The following is a 21,336-nucleotide window of genomic DNA, read 5'->3' on the forward strand; positions in this document are numbered from 1 at the left end:
GAGTGCTGAGATTAAAGGTGTGCACCACCACTGCCCAGCTAGATTTTTATTGTCATATAAATTTCACATTGTGTGGGGCTGGAGAAGTTGCTTGGTAGTTAGGAACACCTCTTCATGCAGCTGGACCCACATGGCAGCTAACAACCATACATAACTCTGGCTCCAGGGTATCCAATGCTTCTTACCTTGGTGGGCACTAGGCATGCACATGGTACACAGACATACATGGAAGCAAAACCTTACTTGCATAAAAGTGTAGAAATCTTATATTTTAAAAAAATTTCACATTGTGCTTGGTATGGGTAGCACATTCCTTTAATCCCAGCACTCTAGTGACAGAGGCAGGTGGATCTCTTTGAGTTCAAAGTCAGCCTGATCTAAATATCAAGTTCCAAGATAGAGGTATACAGTATGAGACCCTCTCCAAAATAAAAGGAAAAAAAATCACATTGCATTAAAAAAATTAAACTGAATGGGGTAGAGAGTTGGCTTAGGAGTTCAGAGCACTGGCTTCTCCTCCAGACGACCTGGGTGGGATTTTCAACACGCACTTGACAGTTCGTAACCATCTGTAACTCCAGTCCTGGGGCATCCAGTGTCCTCTGGCCTCCTTGGGGAACAGGCACATACATGGTGCACAAATAAACATGCAGGCACATTTTTTTAAATTAAACTTTCCTTAGTTACTTTTCTGTTGCTATGAAGAGACACTATGACCAAGGCAACTTTTAAAGCATTTAATTGGGGACTTTCTTGAAGTTTCAGAGGCTTAGTCCATTTCATCATGGCAGGGAGCATGGCAGCAAACAAGCAGACATGACACTGGGGCAGCAGCTGAGAGCTCTCATCTGATCCATAAGGCATACGGCAGAGAGAGAGAGAACTGGGCCTGGTACCTTCAACAAGACCACCTCCTAATCTTCCCCAAAATGGTTTTGCCAACAAGGGACCTAGCATTGAAATATATGACCCTATGGAGGCCATTCTCATTCAAACTACTACAAAGTTGGAATTTTTACTTAGATAGAATTAAATTTATAAAGTGGTTTAAGAATAGAATACAGGCCAAGTCTTCTTTAATCCCAGCACTCGGGGGCAGAGACTGGCAGATCTTTGTGAGTTCAAGGCCAACCTAGTCTAGAGACTGAGTTCCAGGACAGGCCCCAGAGCTACACAGAGAAACCCTGTCTTGAAAAACAAAACAAAGAATAGAATACAAATTTCTTTGTGGTATATTGATGTGTTCATTTTTTCAGATGGTTTTTGCCTTCTGTGCTCTACGCTTTTCTTTGTAAAGGTCTTACATATTGTAGTTTAACTTACTGATAGTATAGTTTGTGAAAATATCCTAGTCTCTATTATTTGATTTTTGTTACTTGTGTTAAAGAATGTTATTAGTCGAACATGGTTTCACACTTTTGTAACCCTAGCTCTCAAAAGCTGAGCCAGAAGGATCTTGAGTTTGAGATCAACCTTGTCCACACAGACTCTGTCAAATGTCAAAGCAGGAGCTGAAGGGGGTAGTTAGGTAGAGAAAATAATAGGGAAGGAATGAAGTCATATTAGTAGGGGGCTGGAGAGATGGCTCAGTGCTTAAGATCACTTGTTGCTCTTCCAGAGGACCCAGGTCTAGGTCTAATTACCAGCACCCACATGGCAACTCATAACCATCTGCAACTTTCAGGATATTCCACGCCCTCTTCTGGTTTCCCTGGGTACCAGGCAGGCACTTGCTATACAGACATGCATGCAGGCAAAACCCACATACCCTTAAAATAAAAATTAAAGTCCTTTGATTATTTTTGTTTTTAAAGTATTAGATTTGAGGGTGGCAGGATAGAATTCTTCTAATGGAAATAATCCTAGGAAAGATAAAGGAGAAAGAGTTGTAATGCATCGTATTTAAAATAGAGCTCGTGACTGAGCTCTGCTGTCTTCTCAATCCCCTGACTGCTGAGACTGCAGACTGCCTCGCCAGTTTACTACTGATTCCTGTCCATATTGCACTGTCTTCTTCCCGCCCTCATCTTTCTTCCTCCTCTGAATGCCGCAAGTGTGCAGCGAGGCTCCTTTCCTTTCTCCTGGTCCTCTGCTTTCCCCCTTTTTCATTTTCTTTCTTTCTTTTTTGCTGTGCTAGAAATAGGGCCCAGAGACCACTGAGCCGCCACGCCAGCGCTTGCCACGTGGCACTCCATTTTCTCACTCCCCCTCACTGCTGTTGCCGCAGGATCTGGCCTTAAATAGAAAGTCCTTCTGTTTCAGTTTCCTGAGTGCTGGATTACAGGATTGCACCACCACACCCAAATGCCCACTAATTTTTCAAATTTTATGATATACCCGGCACTTTTGCTAAACATTTTTAATTTTGATGGTGGTAATATTGGGGATTGAACCAGAGTCTCACACATAGGACGCATGAACTCAATGCATGAGCTGTATCCTGTCATTAAACTGCCATACTCTAGTATTCCTGTTACTGTCCAGTGAAATCTAACCAAACCTAACTGGGGTTCTGTGGGTTGAGTGCAGAGGCCAGAACGCAGCAAGCGCTGTGCCGCTGAGCTGCAGCTTTTACCCCAGTGACGACCACCTGTCAACACAGTGATGCTTTGTTTCCTCATCTAGGTCTGGGACTTTGGTTCTTGGAACCTTAGACAGGGTGGCCATCATGACTTTATTAAGTGTGGGGCTTATTCTGATTTTAGTTGTGTTTTATGAGATGGGCTCAGGCTGGCCTGGAACTCAGCCACCTTCACCTCCCAGTCCAGGGATTACAGACGTGTTGGAGTACCATCTCGCCCAGCTTGCAGTTTGTGAAGCTATTTATGAAATAAAGTTGCTTGGAAGTGTAGATCATATGCACACACAAACTGAATTATTTCAAGTATGTTTTCTAATGTTTACATAAAGCAACAGTCACAGAAAATCCTTAGACATGCACTCACAGCTCCCTTTATTTGTATCATGCTTTATATCTTCTCAGTTTTCACACTCCATTTTGCTTATGCACGTCATCTTTTCGCTTTTATTCAATCTTGTCATTCCTCCCTACTAATTTTTCAAAGAACTCTGAATGTCACTGGGTACATGCTCATTGTGGTTGTATTTTTAAAAGTATTTATGTGTATGAGTGCTTTTCCTGCTGGTATATACGTGCAGCACATACACGCAGTAGCTACTCATGGAAGCCAGAAGACACCGTATGCCCTGAAGCTGGACCTACAGTAGGCATGAGCACTGCAAACTGCTCACGTCCTCTGCAGAACCACTCGTGCTCCTAACTGATGAGCCACCTCTCTAGCCCCTAGTTTTCATTTCTTTAGTGAGATCTAACCTATCCTCACAGGTATAAAATGGCATCTTCTTACTCATGTTTTACCTTTCTCTTTTTGTGTGCCTGTTAGTTAAGTAGTATATTGAGGGTAAGATATTTGTATATTCCCAATTTATCATAAAATTATGTATTTCAGGAAAGTTTCCAGATGGGCTTTTTATGGACTAAACTTTCTAAGTCTAGTGTTTAAACACAGTTGAGCTGTAATTGTTACTTTTTCATTTCTCACTGAAAAGTGTAATTTTGTTGCTTTTCTTCCCTTTCTGGGGCTTCTGTTCAGAAAATAATGTCATTCTAATGCTTTGTTTTGGTGCTCTCAGATTTCACTGTTTTGTGTCCAATTTAGTTTTTGTTTGTTTGGTTGGTTGGTTTTTGGCTTCTGTAGCTTTGGAGCCTGTCCTGGTTCTGTTCCACAAACTCACAGAGATCTGCCTGCTTCTGCCTCCCAAGCGCTGGGATTAAAGGCATGTGCCACCAACACCCTGCTTCCTCTGTTTTTTTTTTTTTTTTTGCTCCAAGACCTTTGAGTTGGTGATTTTTATTGAACTTGAAATGTAGCTGAGACTGACTTTCTCTTACCTCTGTATTCACCATCTTAGTGCTAGGGTCACAGAGGTCACAGGTTTGTACCACCACACCAGGTTTTACACCTCTGAAGGTCAAACAGCAGGCCAGTGTCTGCTAGGCAAACACTCCCAACTGAGCTGCATCCCAGCCCGTTTCCCCATTCCTAATCTGATTTGTTCCCCTTGGGTTTATCTAGTGGCCTGCTCACTTATTTTCTCATTGTGACTGTCCTCTTAAATTAACTGGTATTTTAACCCATGTTTCTGTGTTTCTCTGGGTTTATCCGGTGGTATGTTGGAAGAGATGAGGCCAAGGTCCTGAGACAGACTAGCAAGTCAGTTGGGAGCACCAGCTCTGTCCCAGAGCAAAGCACAGGCCCCAGTTCAAACACTAATCAAACCAAGAATCTGATTTCTGCTTACTCTTCTTGGAAGCTGGTTTACAGTGTGCATTCCCAAGCTGCTATGTCCTCCTACACAGATCTCTACACTTTAGAATGTTAGCTATGATTTCTTTGAGTCCCAGATTTAAGGTGTTTTTTTGGTCTTTGGTTTGGTTTGGTTTTTTCAAGACAGAGTTTCTCTGTAGCTTTGGAGCCTGTCCTGGAACTAGCTCTTGTAGACCAAGCTGGCCTCGAACTGCCTCTGCCTCCTAAATGCTGGGATTAAAGGCATGCGCTACCACCTGCCCAGCTTGGTTTTGTTTTGTTTTGTTTTGAATTTTATGTGCATTGATGTTTTGCCATGGGTTTTGGGTCCCCGGAACTAGAGGTACAGACAGTTGTGAGCTGCCATGTGGGTGCTGGGAATTGAACCCAGGTCCTCTGGAAGAGCAGTCAGTGCTCTTAACCACAGAGGCATCTCTCCAGCCCCAAAGTATGTTATTTTTTTAAAAAAGAATATCTGAGTTTGCATCTTCCAGGCTTTAGGGACATTACTAACCTAAGACCACTCCAAACTAAGTTTTTAGCTCAGGATTTCAGTAACACATGGAGTGAATCTTAATGTATATGCATGGTATGTGCAAGGTTAAAAACTTGTGGGAGGGTCCCTACCCTGTCACTCACCCAGAGTTTCAAGTGACAGAAAAATCCTAGAAAAAAGCCAAAGATGATCAGTTTTGTAGTTTTTTGTTTGTTTTTGTTTTTGTTTCATTATTTTCATTCCCAGCCATGCATTCTATAGGAATCTATGGCCTGACCTTCTACTGTGCCAGACTGAGGCTTTGTTCCCAGAGGCAAGTTCGAGTGCACAGTCCAGCCTCCTCCTCCCCTCAGTGTAGACTGCCAGGACATGCTGCAGGCAGGACCTCTTGCCTGTCCCTCCTCCTCCCCTCAGTGTAGACTGCCAGGACATGCTGCAGCAGGGTCTCTTGCCTGTCCCTCCTCCAGTGTAGACTGCCAGGACATGCTGCAGGCAGGACCTCTTGCCTGTCCCTCCTCCTTCCCTCAGTGTAGACTGCCAGGACATGCTGCAGCAGGGCCTCTTGCCTGTCCCTCCTCCAGTGTAGACTGCCAGGACATGCTGTGCAGCAGGGCCTCTTGCCTGTCCCTCCTCCAGTGTAGACTGCTAGGACATGCTGCAGCAGGGCCTCTTGCCTGTCCCTCCTCCAGCCTCTGTGTTCTGGCCTCCTTTTCATTTGTTTCGGCTGAAATCAGGCTTCAGAAAAGTGGTTTAATTTTTTTTGTTGTTGTTGTTGTTTGGGTGGTTTTGGTTTTTCAAGACAGGGTTTCTCTGTGTAGTCCTGGCTTCCCTGGAACTCATTCTGTAGACCGAGCTGGCCTCGAACTCACAGAGATCCGCCTGTCTGCCTCCCAAGTGCTGAGATTAAAAGTGTGCGCCACCACTGCCCAGCCAGAAAAGTGGTTTTTATGTTAAAGTTTTCACAAATACTTAAAGGTGTTCTATATTGACAGAAATCTTTGCACAGCTAATTGTATAAAATGTGAAACCTATACATCCTCTGTATTTTTTTATTGAAATGCCCAGGTAAGAATACAATATAAAAATAGTTAATAGTTCTGTTTAACTATCTCCACACAGCCCAGTTCATAAGGCAAACTGTTGTGTGACACCTCTGGTCCGTCTGATAACGTGCTTCAAGAACAGGCGTTCATAAGGAAGAGAGATTAACCATGGTAACTTCACTTACTAAGATGGGGACTTCTGTGTCACTTTCACCAGAGACCCCAAAGGCTGAGAACAAAGCAATAGGTGTTCTTCCGAGTTCTAAGGGGAGGAGGAGCTGGATGACACATGCAGCCGTTAGCTCTGTCCGGAAGGACCACTAGCGTCTACCTCTGGGCTGCCCCATGGATCAGGAGAGGATTCTCTGGCAGCAGCTCCTCTTCACTTGAAACCCAGTGAGGGACCTTCAAGAGACTTGACAATGTGACCAGCACACCTTCTAGAGTTTGAAGGATTTGAGATTGGTATCAGACGCGGTCCTAAAAGTCTCCAGATGAACAGTCGGGGCCAGCGCCTGCAGAAGACAGAGCGGCTGGTGTGAACAGTCGGGGCCAGCGCCTGCAGAAGACAGAGCGGCTGGTGTGAACAGTCGGGGCCAGCGCCTGTAGAAGACAGCTGCTCGTGGAATCATTGGCATTATCAGAGTCTCCATGTGCCTCACTGAGGAAGGGAGGCCAATTTGACCGTTTTCAAGAAGAAATTCATATGAGACCCTGGATCCAGTTCCCAGTACTGCTGGGGTGTGGGTGGGGGGAGAAGTCCAGCCAAAGGGAGAACTCAGAGGGATGGGATGGCCCAATAGAAGGGAGAATTGCTGGAAAATGAAGGTCTGGGGCAAAAACCCAAGCCTGCAGCTAGCGAGGGTCCCCCACAGAGGCTAGAGACTGGAGAAGCTTTTGCAAACCCATGAAAAAGAAAACGCTACAAGAAAAGAAGCAACATTCTCAATCTGTCGCTAGAAATGGCGCTCACCCGGTGTTCATCTCTAATGACCAAGGGAGACCTGGCCTCTGCTTCCCGTGGGAAACAAAGCACGCTGACCCATGGCCCTTCTGCCACACACCTCCCAGCCGGCACAGCAGAGTTTTCAGTGACAATGACAGCTTGTGTTTTGATTTGACAGTGTCTGAGACTGATACCTAGAAAAAGAGATTTTAAATAATGATAAGAATAAGAAAGAAATCACAAACCCTGTGTGCTACCCAGAAGAGCTGAATTCCATCCAGGTGTAGAAAAGAATATACCGATGCAGCAGCCTTGTGGGAGGTGGGAGCCCTGCTGAGAACCGAAGGGTGCTCTCCGCTGGTGCTGAGCCTGAGCTGGTTCAGCAGGGACCCTTTTCAGCAGACCAGCTTGGGGTGTTCAGAACTCCTGGCTGCAGTGCAGCCTGGGGCACCCCTGCAGGCGAAGGGAAACATCTCATCCAGTTAGGTTTGGTGTTATAGTGTGGTACAGACTGAAACTTTCCAGAACCAAAGATGGTCTGGCATGTCCAGAGGAGCTGTGTGAACCACCTCCAGTTCATAGCAGGAGAGGACGGAATCCCCTTGGAGGTTCCTATGGCTGAGGGGAAAGAATAACTTGTCCCTGCTTGCACTTAGTATGTCCAGCTTGCTAGTTAGTCGTCACATTTTCTTCTGATTATAATGTCCTGCAATTTGGACACTACAGAATGCTCTCAACAGAATGGATTTGGTTAAAAGACCTTGACTGGGCATGATGGCATTCGCCTGTAACATGGAGGCTAAGGCAGGAGAATCCTTAAGTTTGAGATCAGTCTGGCCTACAAAGTGAATTCCCGGCCAGCGTGTCTGAAAATAACATTAATTACAATTAGGACCTTTAAGTAATAGGATGCGAATAGGCACGAGCCTCTCCTCTAGAGCTGGCAGTGTACAAATGACACAGCTGTTTTGACATCGACTGCTCTCCACCCACCCTCAGTGGCAGAGGCTGTTGGGGATACTGCAGCGTAGTTCTGTGCTTTGGGTACCAGCTTTTATTCCCATGTCCTTACAGGTTCCCCTACATACCATAGAAACTAAAGTAGAGACTGGGAGATGGCTCAGCTGTTAAGAACACTGACTGCTCTTCCAGGGGACCTGAGTTCAATTCCCATCACCCACATGACAGCTCACAACTGTTAACTACAGGATCCAACGCCCTTACTGAGACATACATACAAGCAAAACACCAATAAAATAAAAATAAAAATTTAAAAAAGAGCCTAACAGTATAGAAACTCCATTTACCAAGGCAACTCCATTTGCCTTCCCGGTTCTAGCTGCAATTTCTTCCCGTGCACTCAAGCAAAACCTCAGATAAGAGGAAAAACTGGTGTCCCTGGCTACTCAGTGCAAGTGGGGACTGTGATAGGCTTAACGTTCCCTGTTAGCCTCCAAGCCATCTGTCTGACCCGTTTCCCATAACTTGGGCCACAGAGATCAACCACAGAGGAATCCTTGCGCTCTTCTGCTCCAGGTGACAGAAACAACCATGCTCCTGTACTCTGGAACCCTGTGTGGCTGCAACCCCCCCCCCCAACCCTAACCCTGCAGCCCTTGGGGCCTGTACTCAGCTCCTCCCAGCTGTGGAGCCCTGCAGTGGCTCCTTGTTTTCTCACTGAACCTTGACTGATTCAGCTACCTAGCTGATACACAGAAAGAAATGTACTTTGTGAGTCTTTAAGTTAAAGGTGATTTTTTTAAAGCTATAAGAGATGCTGACATTTAAAAGAAATATGCTATGAAGAGAACTTGACAATGGATGTTTAGAAATGTTTATCACTACGTGACTTTGTTGTTCAAAATAATGTGCTAAAGAATGACTTTTCAAATACCGAACATACTGAATTACATTGTTTTCAATAAAACAATCTTTATTGCGCGAAATTAGGAGTTTTTACTGTTGCTAAATAAAAGTATTTTCTAAATATTGTTTACTTTTTGAAGTAACCCTCATTTCTGCTTTGTGAATGCTTTAAAATAGCCGTACTATGTTGCTGCAGTACTTACTACATGTCTGTAATTTAAAACTACAAGCTTGTGTAGACAGGTAGCCAGTCACTGCCAGGGTTAGACACAGTAAGGATGGGCCTACAATGGCCTAGTTCCCTAGTTTCAGGGCATCAGAAGCTGATAGACACATAGTCTTCCCCTCGGAAAAGCACACCAATTGTTTATCCCATACAAAACGGTATTGGATAACTGAAAACATACAAGTAACTAAGCGGGTTGAATTTAGGAACATACATATATACATACCAATAATGAAAAAAGAGGCCATGAATTTGAAAGCACTAGGAGGGGTTTGTGGGAGGTTTTGGAGAGAAGAAAGGGAAAGAGAATGTGGTGTGATTATAAAAACCTCAAAAGAAAAACAATTCAAAGAAGTATGGGCATTGTCTTTCACATACACGCACAGCTGAAAACACCAGGTAGGGTCTGCCACACGGGGGCTGGCTGTGCTCAGCATTGCATTGTCAATAAAGACCCCAAACACCTTGCAAAGCCCCGGATCCCAACAACCCCAGCTTCATCACCACAGCGGAAGTTGTCACTGGAAGGTTTAACATGTTGTTTGACTGGAGCAGAAGCTTGGTGAGTAGAGCTGGGTAACACAAAGTATTGCTTGTGTTTATTTCCTTAGCACCTACAAAAAGGAACAGGACCCATAGCCGCTGCTATCTCATCCCCGCCCCACCCAAGATGAGAGCACATGGACTCAAGTCAGTGCAGCTGGCAGCTCCCATCAAGGCTGTGACTTTAGGATCAGGACTTTATTCTGAGAGAAGCCAGCTTCAGCCATTGTCCCTGAGTATCTGACAAGTGTTTGGGCTAGTTCTATGTAACAACACAGCTAGTGGCCTTTGGGAAGAGGGACTCAATTGAAAGAATGCCTCTCCATAAGACTGGCCTGAAGTGTATTTTCTTTACTGATGATTGATGGGGAGGGTCCAATTCGCTATGGGTGGTGCCACCCCTGGGCTGGTGGTTCTAGATTGTATAAGAAAGCAGGCTAGGGGCTGGAGAGATATTTCAGAGGTTAAGAGCACTGGCTGCTCTTCCAGAGGTCCTGAGTTCAATTCCCAGCAACCACATGGTGGCTCACAAACATCTGTAATGATATCTGGCACCCTCTTCTGGCGTGCGGGCATACATTGAGCCAGAATGTTGTATACATAATAAATAAATCTTAAAAAAAAAAAAGAAAGAAAAGAAAGCAGGCTATTAAAATGCTAGGCTAAGGTTTAGCCATCACACTTGGCTATTTACTATTAACATGATGTACTAAAAGTAGAGCCCTTTGAGAAGATGACTAGACATGTATAAATGTAACATTGATAGGCTAATAAAGGTGATTGAATTAAAAAAAAGAAAAGAAAAGAAAGCGGGCTGAGCAAGCCATGGTTTTGGCTAGATTTCCTGCCTCCAGGTTCCTGCCTCCAGTTCCTGTCCTAACTTCCCCGGATGATGGACTACAACCTGTAAGATGAAATAAACCCTTTCCTCCCCAGATTGATTTTGGTCATGGTGTTTTATCACCACAGTAGAAACTCTAGTTAAGACAGCCAGTGACCAGGGCCTGACAGTGCCCTGTGTCAGCCCTGAAAACTGCAATGACTATGACCAGGATGTTTTAATTGAACTAGATCCACAGTAGGTCATCAGGTATTGGGTGTGTAGCTTTGAGCCTGATTTAAGTATTATCAGAAACTTCTGGCTGAGTGTGGCGCCTTGCACAGGTAATCCCAGCACCTGATTTAAGTATCATCAGAAACTTCTGGCTGGGTGTGGTGCCTTGCACAGGTAATCCCAGCACCTGTAAAACTGAAGCAAAGCCGGGCGGTGGTGGCGCACACCTTTAATCCCGCACTCGGGAGGCAGAGGCAGGCGGATCTCTGGGAGTTCGAGACCAGCCTGGTCTACAAGAGCTACAGAGAAACCCTGTCTCGAAGACCCATGTTTGATGTCAAAACACTCCAGTTCTCCAACCCCTCTCAGCTTTGTTGCCTGCCACACACTTCTTTCTCTTGGGCTGGTTCCACCCCCTGTTAGCAGCGCTCCTTAGCAAGTATCCCATGACTCTGGAATCTCTAACATCATGGGTTGTCCAGGGTAATCCAGGCTTCAACTTCACAGCTTCACACAATGGCCTCTCTACTAGGCCTCCAGGGACACCTGTGACATGCCTGGCCTCAGTGGCTTTGTTCCATAACTCCACTCCTTTCTTCTGTCCTTAACTCTAAAGCCAGAACCACATAGCTGAAGCTGCCAAGTTCCACTGCTTGTTGGGACTGGAACATGGCCCCTCATTCAGTTCCATCTTCACTAGCTTTCTGTCTTTTACTGCCTAAATGGCTACCCTGTAACTTGCTCTGTAGACCAGGCTAGACTCAAACTCAGAGATCTGCCAGCCTCTGCCTCCCAAATGCTGGGATTAAAGGTGTGCACCACCACACCCTGCTCTAAGTTTTTCTTTAATTCTTTTTCACAAATTGGAAACTTAGCTGGGTGAGATCTTGCCCTGACGTTACCATTCCCTTTTCAATTTCTTTCTTTCTTTTTTTTTTTTAAAGATTTATTTATTAAGCATACAATGTACTGCTGGCAAGGAAGGCACCAGATCTCATTACAGATGGTTGTGAACCACCATCTGGTTGCTGGGAATTGAACTCGGGACCTCTGGAAGAGCAACCAGTGCTCTTACCCTCCGGTGCTCTTACCCTCCGAGCCATCTCTCCAGCCCCCCTTTTCAATTTCTTAATCAGTTTATCTCCTTGAATGCAGGATTTAGCTCCGTTCCACTTCCTGGTGCTCTTTTTCTCCTCAAAATTTACATTTTGTAATTTACCCTGCTCAGCTTGCTCCTTTTCATTATAAATCTTCATTAGAGTTACCACTAATAACCCCACAACAGAGTCTATACCAGGCTGTTTGGGGATTTCTTCTGCCAATGGAATTAATTCAAAACTCTTCACTTTATCAGATTCTTCAGACAAGGGCAAAAGGCACCCACTTTCTTCAAAATATCACAATAACTATCTATAGGCAACATGTTCAAATTCTTCTCCTCTGAAACCTCTTGAGTGAGCCCCCCAGCAGTTCAGATGACTCTTGGCTGTTTCCATGCTCCTACTAGTATGGCTCATTAAGCAGTTCTTAAAACATTCCACTGCTTCCATAAACCAAAGTATCAAAGTCCAAATTCCTCAAGAGGAAAACATGTTCTGGCTTAACACAGCAATACCCCAGTTCCTGGTACCAACTTCTGTCCTAGGGTTTCTTTTTTTTTTTTTTAATATTTATTTATTTATTATGTATACAATATTCTGTCTGTGTATGTGTGCCTACAGGCCAGAAGAGGGCACCAGACCTTTACAGATGGTTGTGAGCCACCATGTGGTTGCTGGGAATTGAACTCAGGACCTTTAGAAGAGCAGGCAATGCTCTTAACCTCTGAGCCATCTCTCCAGCCCCCTGTCCTAGGGTTTCTTTTGCTGTGAAATTAACACCACAATCACAGCAACTCTTATAAAGGAAATATTTAATTGGGGTGGCTCTCACTTATGTTTCAGAGGTTTAGTCCATTATCATCATGATGGGAAACATGGGGGCATGAACACAGATGAGCTGGAGAGGGAGCTGAGGGTCCTACATCTTGCAGGCAACAGGAAGTTGACTGATACAGTGGGTGGTATCCTGAGCATAGGAATTCTCAAAAGCCTGCCCCCACAGTGACACGCTTCGCCAACAAAGCCACACCTCCTAATAGTACCACTCCCTATGAGATTATGGGGGCCAACTGCATTCAAACTATCAAACCTGGTCTACAGAGTGAGTTCCAGGACAGCCAGAGCTACACAGAGAAGCCTTGTCTGGTGTGGAATGGTCTTTCTGTATGCTGTGAATATGTGTTGCTCTCATTGATAAATAAAGCTGTTTTGACCTATGGCATGGCAAGATAGAGCCAGGTAGAAAAATCCAAGCAGGGATACAAGAGAAGGGCGGAGTCTGGGAGATGCTAACCAGCCTCAGATTAAGTAAGACAGGTAAGAAATGAGGTAATAAGCCATGAACCATGTGGCAAGCATAGGTAAGAAATATGGGTTAATTTAAATGTAAGAGCAGACTAGTAATAAGCCTGAGCAGTCAGTCAAACATTTAAATAAACATAAGCCACTAAGTGATTATTCAGGAACTGGCAGGTGGTAGAGAGATCTCAGATTACAAATGATATAGCAACGTGAAGCTATCAAATTTCCATAGAACCTGAGAAAACTTTTAAAAATAGAAAAGGAGGTGGTTCCTTCAAGAGTTTTTGTGGGACAGTGAGTTCTTGAGCAGCTGATATGTTAAGTAGAAACAAACTAAGTAAAACTGCCTGCCACAGCACAAGCATTGGCATTCTAGAGCTCTAGGAAAGGTTTAATGCAATTCTTACGAACCTCCAACTGGGCTGTGAGCTTTAGGCTTGACTTTCAGTACCCCAAAAGCGGGCGGAGTCAGTCACCAAGGTCGTGGGCAGATATTCACTCTGCTTAGCAGTTTAAAGGTTTGTTTTCATCTGGCGATGGATGGAGATAGAGACAGAGACCCACACTGGAGCACTGGACAGAGCTCTCAAGGTCCAAATGAGGAGCAGAAGGAGGGAGAACATGAGCAAGGAAGTCTGGATCTCGAGGGGTGCATCTATTGGGAGCTCACCAAGGCCAGCTGGACTGTGACTGAAAAAGCATGGGATAAAACCGGACTCTCTGAACATGGCGGACAATGAGGGCTGCTGAGAAGCCAAGGACAATGGCACTGGGTTTTGATCCTACTGCATGTACTGGCTTTGTGGGAGCCTAGCCTGTTTGGATGCTCACCTTCCTAGAGCAAGATGGAGGCGGGGGAGGACCTTGGACTTCCCACAGGGCAGGGAACCCTGACTGCTCTTCAGACTGGAGAGGGGGAAGGGAGGGGTGGGGGGGAGGGGGAGGGAAAAGGGAGGCGGGGAGGAGGCGGAAATTTTTAATTAAAAAAGCAAGAAAAAGGGGCTGGAGAGATGGCTCAGTGGTTAAGAGCATTTCCTGCTCTTCCAAAGGTCCTGAGTTCAATTCCCAGCAACCACATGGTGGCTCACAACCATCTGTAATGAGATCTGGTGCCCTCTTCTGGCATGGAGATGTACACACAGACAGAATATTGTATACATAATAAATAAATAAATATTAAAAAAAAAAGCAAGAAAAAAAGGCTAAAAGTAAAAGTGGTCTGGACAGAAAAACCTCTAAACAGGTTCCAATTTGCTTTACAATGTGCGTAGGCTTAAGAAAAAAAATAGTATCTACAGTTATAGAAAGGAATAAATAGTCAAAAAAATCATAGCCTTTAAAGAGACAAATGAAATAATAAAAAAGCCAGGGAGTCTGGATCCTGAATTTTGAAATTTTTGATGGCCAATGGGTGAGAGCCAGCTGCTGAGAGACCTGGGATTGAAAGAGAGACATAAAATATACCAACTTAAATATTTTTAAATTGCCTGACTGGGTATGACTAAGAAACTCCATTTACACCTGTCTTCAAAATAAATAAATAAAGAGGAGGAAGAAGAGGAGAAGGAAGAATGTTCTTGATTGCCAGGTCAGACTACATAGTTTCAGACAAGGCAGGGTGACAGACAGAGTGAAACCCAGTCTCCAAAACAAAAACCTACAACCAACAAAACTCCCGGTATCTGATTACTATCATGTAAAAGTAGTTTATCATGTTTTTATCTGATTACTATCATGTAAAAGTAGTTTATCATGTTTTTATCTGATTACTATCATGTAAAAGTAGTTTATCTAGGACTAGTGTCAAAACCTGTCATCCCTGGGGCTGGAGAGGTGGCTCAGTGGTTAAGAAAACTACCTGCTCCTCTAAAGGACACGGGCTCAACTCCCAGCACCCACATGTCAGCTCACAACTGTCTGTAAGTCCAAGATCTTACACCCTCGCACAGACAGACATACAAGCAAAATACCAACGCACATAAAATAAATAAATTTAAAAAAGAAGAAGAATGTGACAGGTTTACAAGAGTAATGAACGGTTCCAAGAAGGTGCCCGCGGCAGTCATAGCAGGATTGCCGAGGCCAAGTTTTAAGGAAAAAGAAAAAACAAAAACAAAAAACCAAACCTGCAATCCCAGTCAGTTAGGAGGCTAAGGCAGGAACAATTTCAAAACCTGCCTAGTGAGACCCTGTCTTAGAATGTGAGGGGGCTGGAGAGCTGGCCCAGAGGTTAAAGAGTGCTTGCTGATTTTAACAGAGGACCAGAGTTGAGTTCCCACCGCCCATGTCAGGCCACTCACAACCACTTGTTGTTATAGTTGAAAAGATAATGGCGGGCGAGGGAGAGACAGCCATCATGCGATGCGACAGAGCTCATGTGGAGGGCTTTATCAGGAGAAGGGAATGGGAAAAGGAGGAAAGGAGGGAGAAAACCAGACTCTGGAGACAGGAGCAGCTGCGGAAAAGGGGAAAGGGAGGCAGAGAGAGGAAGAAGGCGGGGATGCCTTTTATGAGGGGACATTGGTGTAGTGAGGTCGCTGTCAGGAACCCTGAGCAGGTCAGAGTACTGCCTGAGTACTGGCAAGGGCATCCTGTCAGGTGACGGCCAGCACAATGCCTGAATTGTAACCACCTGTTACTTCGGCTCTGGGCTGATCCGACAGCCTCTTCTGGCCTTTGTACATACGTGTGCACACACACATAAATAAATTTAAACATCTCTTAAGTGCAAAGAGCGCTGTAGACACATTTTAGTGTTAAACCTCTTGCCAAGTGTGCTCAAGGTCTTAGATTCGATCCCCAGACTGTAAAGAATAGAAAACAAGAAAAGCAGGGGAAAGGAAAGATCAGATACTTTTTTTTTTTTTTAAATTTACAGCTGGGCAGTGGTGGCACATGCCTTTAATCCTAGAGGCAAGTGGACCTCTGTGAGTTCGAGGACAGCCTGGTCTACAAAGTGAGTTCTAGGACAGCCAGAGCTGAATAGTGTAACTCTGTCTCGAGAAACAAAAACAAAACAAACAAAAAGAGTAAATTTGAGATCTTCAGAGACAACAAAGGAGGCTGGAAATATAGAGAAGGCAAGGAGCCAAGTTTACAAAAAGGCATTCTAGTTTACTGTAATACTGAGTGGTGTCACCCCTGCCTGACAAGGGCTTGGACTTCAATTCCCAGCCTGCCAAGCACTGACCCCACGAACCCACAGGGTATTTAGGGTAGCACTAGAACAAGGAACATGTGGTTTTGTGTTTGTTTGTGCCACTCCCTCTGTCTTCCCCCTGCCATGCTCTTGGCCACCCGGTAGTCTGCTGTCTATTAAACTCGGGTACTTAATTTGGTTTAATCTAGTCTGATTGGATTCCTTTGCACCAGCAGAGAGGCTCTGTTAGAAAATATTCCTAACATTTACCTTTTCCTCCATAATAGCAGCACCAGCACTTTAGTGATTACTAATATTTGGGGTTTTATTTTTTATTTTTTGGTGGGGGTGGAGGATTGGTTTTGTTTGTATGTTTGTTTTTTTTGAGACAGGGTTTCTCTGCATAACAGTCCTGGCTGTCCTGGAACTCGCTCTCTAGCTCAGGCTGGTCTTGAACTCACAGAGATCCAACTGCCTCTGTCTCTCAAGTGCTGGGATTAAAGGCGTGTGCCACCACCACCCTCCCATATTTGTCGTTTTGAGACAGGGTGTTGGCCTTAAAATCACAATAATCCTCCTGTCTCTGCCTCCCAAGAGCTGGGATTACAAGTATAAGTCACTACATTTGTTAGCCATTACTAAATACTAATTATATGTTCAACTAATTAGCGAGACAGTGTAACTTTGTTCTCACAAAAGAAAAATGATGTATACTTGCCTGGCAGGGGCAATAGCATGACTACAAAGGCGATTCTCCCAGGGGGAGAGTTCTCCATTGCACTCTGGTGTGCTGATCCCTGAGATTTCCCAAAACATGGAAAACTCGACTTCAGAGTCTGTGGTGGGGACTGTGCTCGCACCCTCTCCTGCTTTTATTCATTCATTCATTTATTTATTTATTTATTTATTTATTTATTTTCAAGTCAGGGTTTCTCTGTGTATCCCTAACTGTCCTGGATCTCACTATGCAGACCAGGCTGACCTCAAACTCAGAACCTGCCTCTGCTCCTGAGTGCTGGGATTAAAGCTGTGCACCACCATCACCCCTCTCCTGCTTTTAAAGAAGAAAGAGAAAATAAGAATGGTGTGAGCTCTCTGCACCTTGTTCAAAGGAAATCTCTTCCCTTGACGTGATATGTACACGTGTTAACCAAACAATTCTGACTGTACGATAAATGATAGCTGAGGAGGGCAACAACCGAAGAAAGGTGAATTCCACGTTGATGTTTTAGGGAGACTGTTGTATGAGGTCACTTGTTTGTTTCCCGGCTGGCTGCCCAGACCCCCAAAATAACCACACAGAAACTGTACTAATTAAATCACTGCTTGGTCCATCAGCTCTAACTTCTTATTGGCTAGCTTTTACATCTCAGTTTAACCCATTTCCATTATTTTATATTTTACCACAAAGATCATGGCTTACAGGCAAGGTTTTAGCCTGTCTGTCTCTGGCAGCGGCTCCATGGCTTCTCTTTCACTCTGCCTTTCTTCTCCCAGCATTCAGTTTAGTTTTCCCTGCCTAGCTCTGTTCTACCCTATCAGGCCAAGCCAGTTTCTTTATTAACCAATGGCATTCACAGCATACAGAGGGGAGTCCCACATCACCTCCCCTTTTCTGTTTAAATAAAAAGGAATGTTTTAACTTTAACATAGTAAAATTACATAAAACTGAAGTAATAAGGGTGGTGGGGTTGCGTTCCCAGAACCCCGGCCGCCTGCCCGGCTAGCTTATGCCCCAAAATAATTACACAGACACTGTATTCTTTTAAGCACTGCTTGGCCCTTTAGCTCTAGCCCTTACTGGCTAATTCTGATATCCCGATCAACCCATTTCTAATAAACTGTAGCACCGGTCGTACCGGGAAGATTCTAGCCTATGTCCATCCTGGGTCGGATCGCGTGCGGAGCATGGCGTCTCTCTGAGGAGTCTGCTCCCGAGACCAGAGCTGTGGAGTCTCTGACCTCACTTCCTCTTCCTCCCAGTGTTCTGTCCTGTTTTCTCCTCCCACCTATCCTCTAACCAATAAAATGGGCCAGGGCAGTGCCTTTATTAGCCAATGACCTTCCTCCATCATTTCCCCTTTTTCGGTTTAAACAAAAAAAAAAGGCTTTAACATAGCAAAATTACATATAACAAAACAGTTATCAAGTAAAAGTTACAATAATCTTTATCATAACTAAGGAAAACTATAACTATAACTAACTATTCTTAACTCCATCAAAAACTCCAGAAAGATATAATATTACCTAAGTAAACAAGAACTAAGAAACTTCAAACTCTAGAAATGACAAAGACATCTCGCTGCCTGGACAGTCACCCAAAGTTCTTTTGTACCGTTGGGGCATCCATCTTCAGCCTTCAGGCCCATGGTATCCAGCAGACATTTCCATAAAGCAGGAAAATTCAAAGTCAGTTCAGTCACTATCTGTTGTGTCCTGCAGAATGTCTCGCAGACTCTTTCATGAATCAGGAACCCCGAAAGATCATCTCACCTTAGGCAAGTTCAGTAGTCCTCTCTCTGCGGGTTCTCTGTGTCCAGTTTATGCAGTAGTCCAGGCAAGAGCAGTTTCTTGCCCAAATGCTATCAAACTCCATCAGGTGCCTCTTCGATGCCCATCTTCCTCTTGAAGTACATTGGTGCTGCCAGGAGCAGAGTGTCTCATTGTCATGAAAATTCCTCAGTTATTAAAACATTAAATGTCCTATTCTGTAATCTTTGAAAGACATGAAGAATGTCTATCTAAAATATATCTCTATATATCTAGAAAATCTAACTAACATGACTACAAGCTTTACTATTATCAATGATTATCCATTAACAACCTATATTTCTTAATTATACAGTACATATTTATAATGAACTACACAATCACAACACCTTAATCAATATCAGAAATACATATACATATAACAAAATTGACCGTAAATCTCAATCTATACTAAAAGCAAAATCTATACTAATGCAAATTATTCATACCTATATCATATCCCCCTTTAAATGTAAAAGGACGTTTATAAACCATATTTGGGAACATGGGCGCAGTTTTTTCTCTCCAAACTGCTTCCTGCTGAATGGGGGCGTCGTTAATTAGGTCTTTCATGGTATAACCTGTGTGCTAGTTTCATCTCAGTTGGCAGTTGAGCGAAGCAATTTTCTGAAGATGTTCACTGCAACCCTTCAGGAGGGCGTGGTCCATCATACCAAATCGGAATAGAAGAAATGAACAGCGTCTCATCCTCTGTGAAAACAAAATAAGAAACTCCTTTCCAAAGCATCATGTCCTTAGATCCAAATTTCAAATTCAAGGCATTTTTAAAATATCTATGTTGGATTAGTTCAGCAGCATTTATAAATAAATATCTTTTAGCATCTGTTGCTCCTTCCTCAGCATTTAAACAGTTCAAAGAGAGCATAATAGCATACAGTATCAAGATTCTCTGTGTATTTTCCATCTTTGTACAGCTTTGTTTTAACCTCTATTTCGTTTATTTTTACTTTTAACTTTTTGCTTTTTGAGACAGGTTCTCTGTATCTTTGACCTGAAGTAACTCTGTAGACCAGGCTGTCTTTGAACTCTCAGAGATCCGCCTGTCTCTGCCTCCCAGGCATTGGGATTAAAGGTGTAAGCTACTACACCTTGAACTCACAGAGATCTGTTTGCCTCTGCCTTCTAGGCACTGGGATTAAAGGCGTGTGCTACCACACACAACAACTCTCTTCCTTTTTTTGTTTTTTACTTTAAGAACTTCAACTTTTAGTCTGCATATATTTTTTTTTAAATATTTATTTATTTATTATGTATACAATATTCTGTTTGTGTGTATGCCTGCAGGCCAGAAGACAGCACCAGACCCCATTACAGATGGTTGTGAGCCACCATGTGGTTGCCGGGAATTGAACTCAGGACCTTTAGGAAGAGCAGGCAATGCTCTTAACCGCTGAGCCATCTCTCCAGCCCCCCTGCATATATTTTTAACACACTTTAAACCATTCAGAAATTTTCTCTGTCTTTGAATCTCTCTTTACTGTATATCTCTCTTTTTCTGACCACACGAGTCTTTAATTTACCAAGCAATCTCAGTAGGATTAAAGGCGTGGCTTTGCCGGCTGGATCCAGCCCATTCCTTAGCTTTCCAGCCTCAAGGCTGAGGTACTGGCTGTAGCCAGCAAGGGAGCTTCAGCAGCCTGTGCTTGCAAACCGCACAAACCGCCTGGTAAAAGAGTCAGAGTTTGCCCTGGCAGGGCAGCCCAGAAAGCCAGCATTTTTAAACAGCGCAGCTTTTTTCCTGCTAAGGCTGAAAACCGAAAAGCATGCGTTCAGCTTTTCGTCAACACCATTTAAGTGTTTCGTGGCAGGACCTCTTAATGAGCTGCAGGCTTTGCAGCTAAAGCTGAGTCAGGAAGCCTCTCTTAGATGAGGCGCTTGCTTGCCTCTAACAAGCAGAGCAGACCCGAGAACACAGCGAGTCTAGTTGCCATCAAACAAATCATAGCCCTTTACTCCAAATGCTCTATTCAAAAGCTCTGTCTCCCGCAGGAGCCAGACAGAGATCACAATGGCGGCACAGCCCCAGGAAGTCGCGCTTTAAAATGACACAGCGTTTTTTGTGCTACTGTTGCCGAATCAGGAAATCTCTCTACAGCACGCCACCAACAAACAGCAAAAATCTGTGTTAAACTCTCTCTCCCTTATTTTTAAGCCTTCTCAGGTTTTTTAAATGGGTTTAGTTGTCCACATGTCTAGGCGCCAACTGTAGTAATATGAGCGGCGCAACATAAAACAGTTATTAAGCAAGAATTACAGTTACAATATTTATATCTATTTTATCTTTTATCATAACTAAGGAAAACCATATTATTACTATCTACTCTTCAACTCCATCAAAGACTCCATCAAAGGATATAATATTACCTAAGTTAACAGGAAGTGCCTTGTTAGCAACTTCCAAAACTCTAGAAATGACAGAGACATCTCACTGCCTGGACTGTCACCTAAGGTTTTTCTGTATCATTGGGGCATCCATCTTTAGCCCACAGGCCTATAGCATCCAGCAGACTTGTCCATGAAGCAGGAAATTTCAAAGACATTTCTGCCTATATTGGCAATTTGTCAGTCACTTTCTTCTGGTCCTGCAGAATATCTGGCAGACTCTTTCATGAAGCGGGAACCCCAAAGGACCGTCTCAAAGGCAGGTTCAGCAGTCATTTCTCTGTGGGTCCTGCATATCAAGCAGTCCAGGCAAGAGCAGTTGCTTCTCCAAATGGCTAGTAAACTCCATAAGGAGCCTCTT

The 21,336-nt window shown here is 44.0% G+C and overlaps 1 non-coding gene across 1 annotated transcript; it reads left to right on the plus strand.

The window, feature by feature from the left end:
• Positions 1-16,753: 16,753 nt before the first annotated feature.
• On the plus strand, positions 16,754-16,912 carry LOC121463536. Its single transcript, XR_005976447.1, has one exon. It is a non-coding gene; the product is annotated as a U1 spliceosomal RNA (small nuclear RNA).
• The last annotated feature ends 4,424 nt before the right edge of the window (positions 16,913-21,336 follow it).

Source organism: Microtus oregoni, unplaced genomic scaffold (genome assembly GCF_018167655.1).
Source record: "Microtus oregoni isolate MIOR12 unplaced genomic scaffold, Mior012 000026F_ref0000081, whole genome shotgun sequence".
NCBI classification, from domain to species: Eukaryota; Metazoa; Chordata; class Mammalia; order Rodentia; family Cricetidae; genus Microtus; species Microtus oregoni.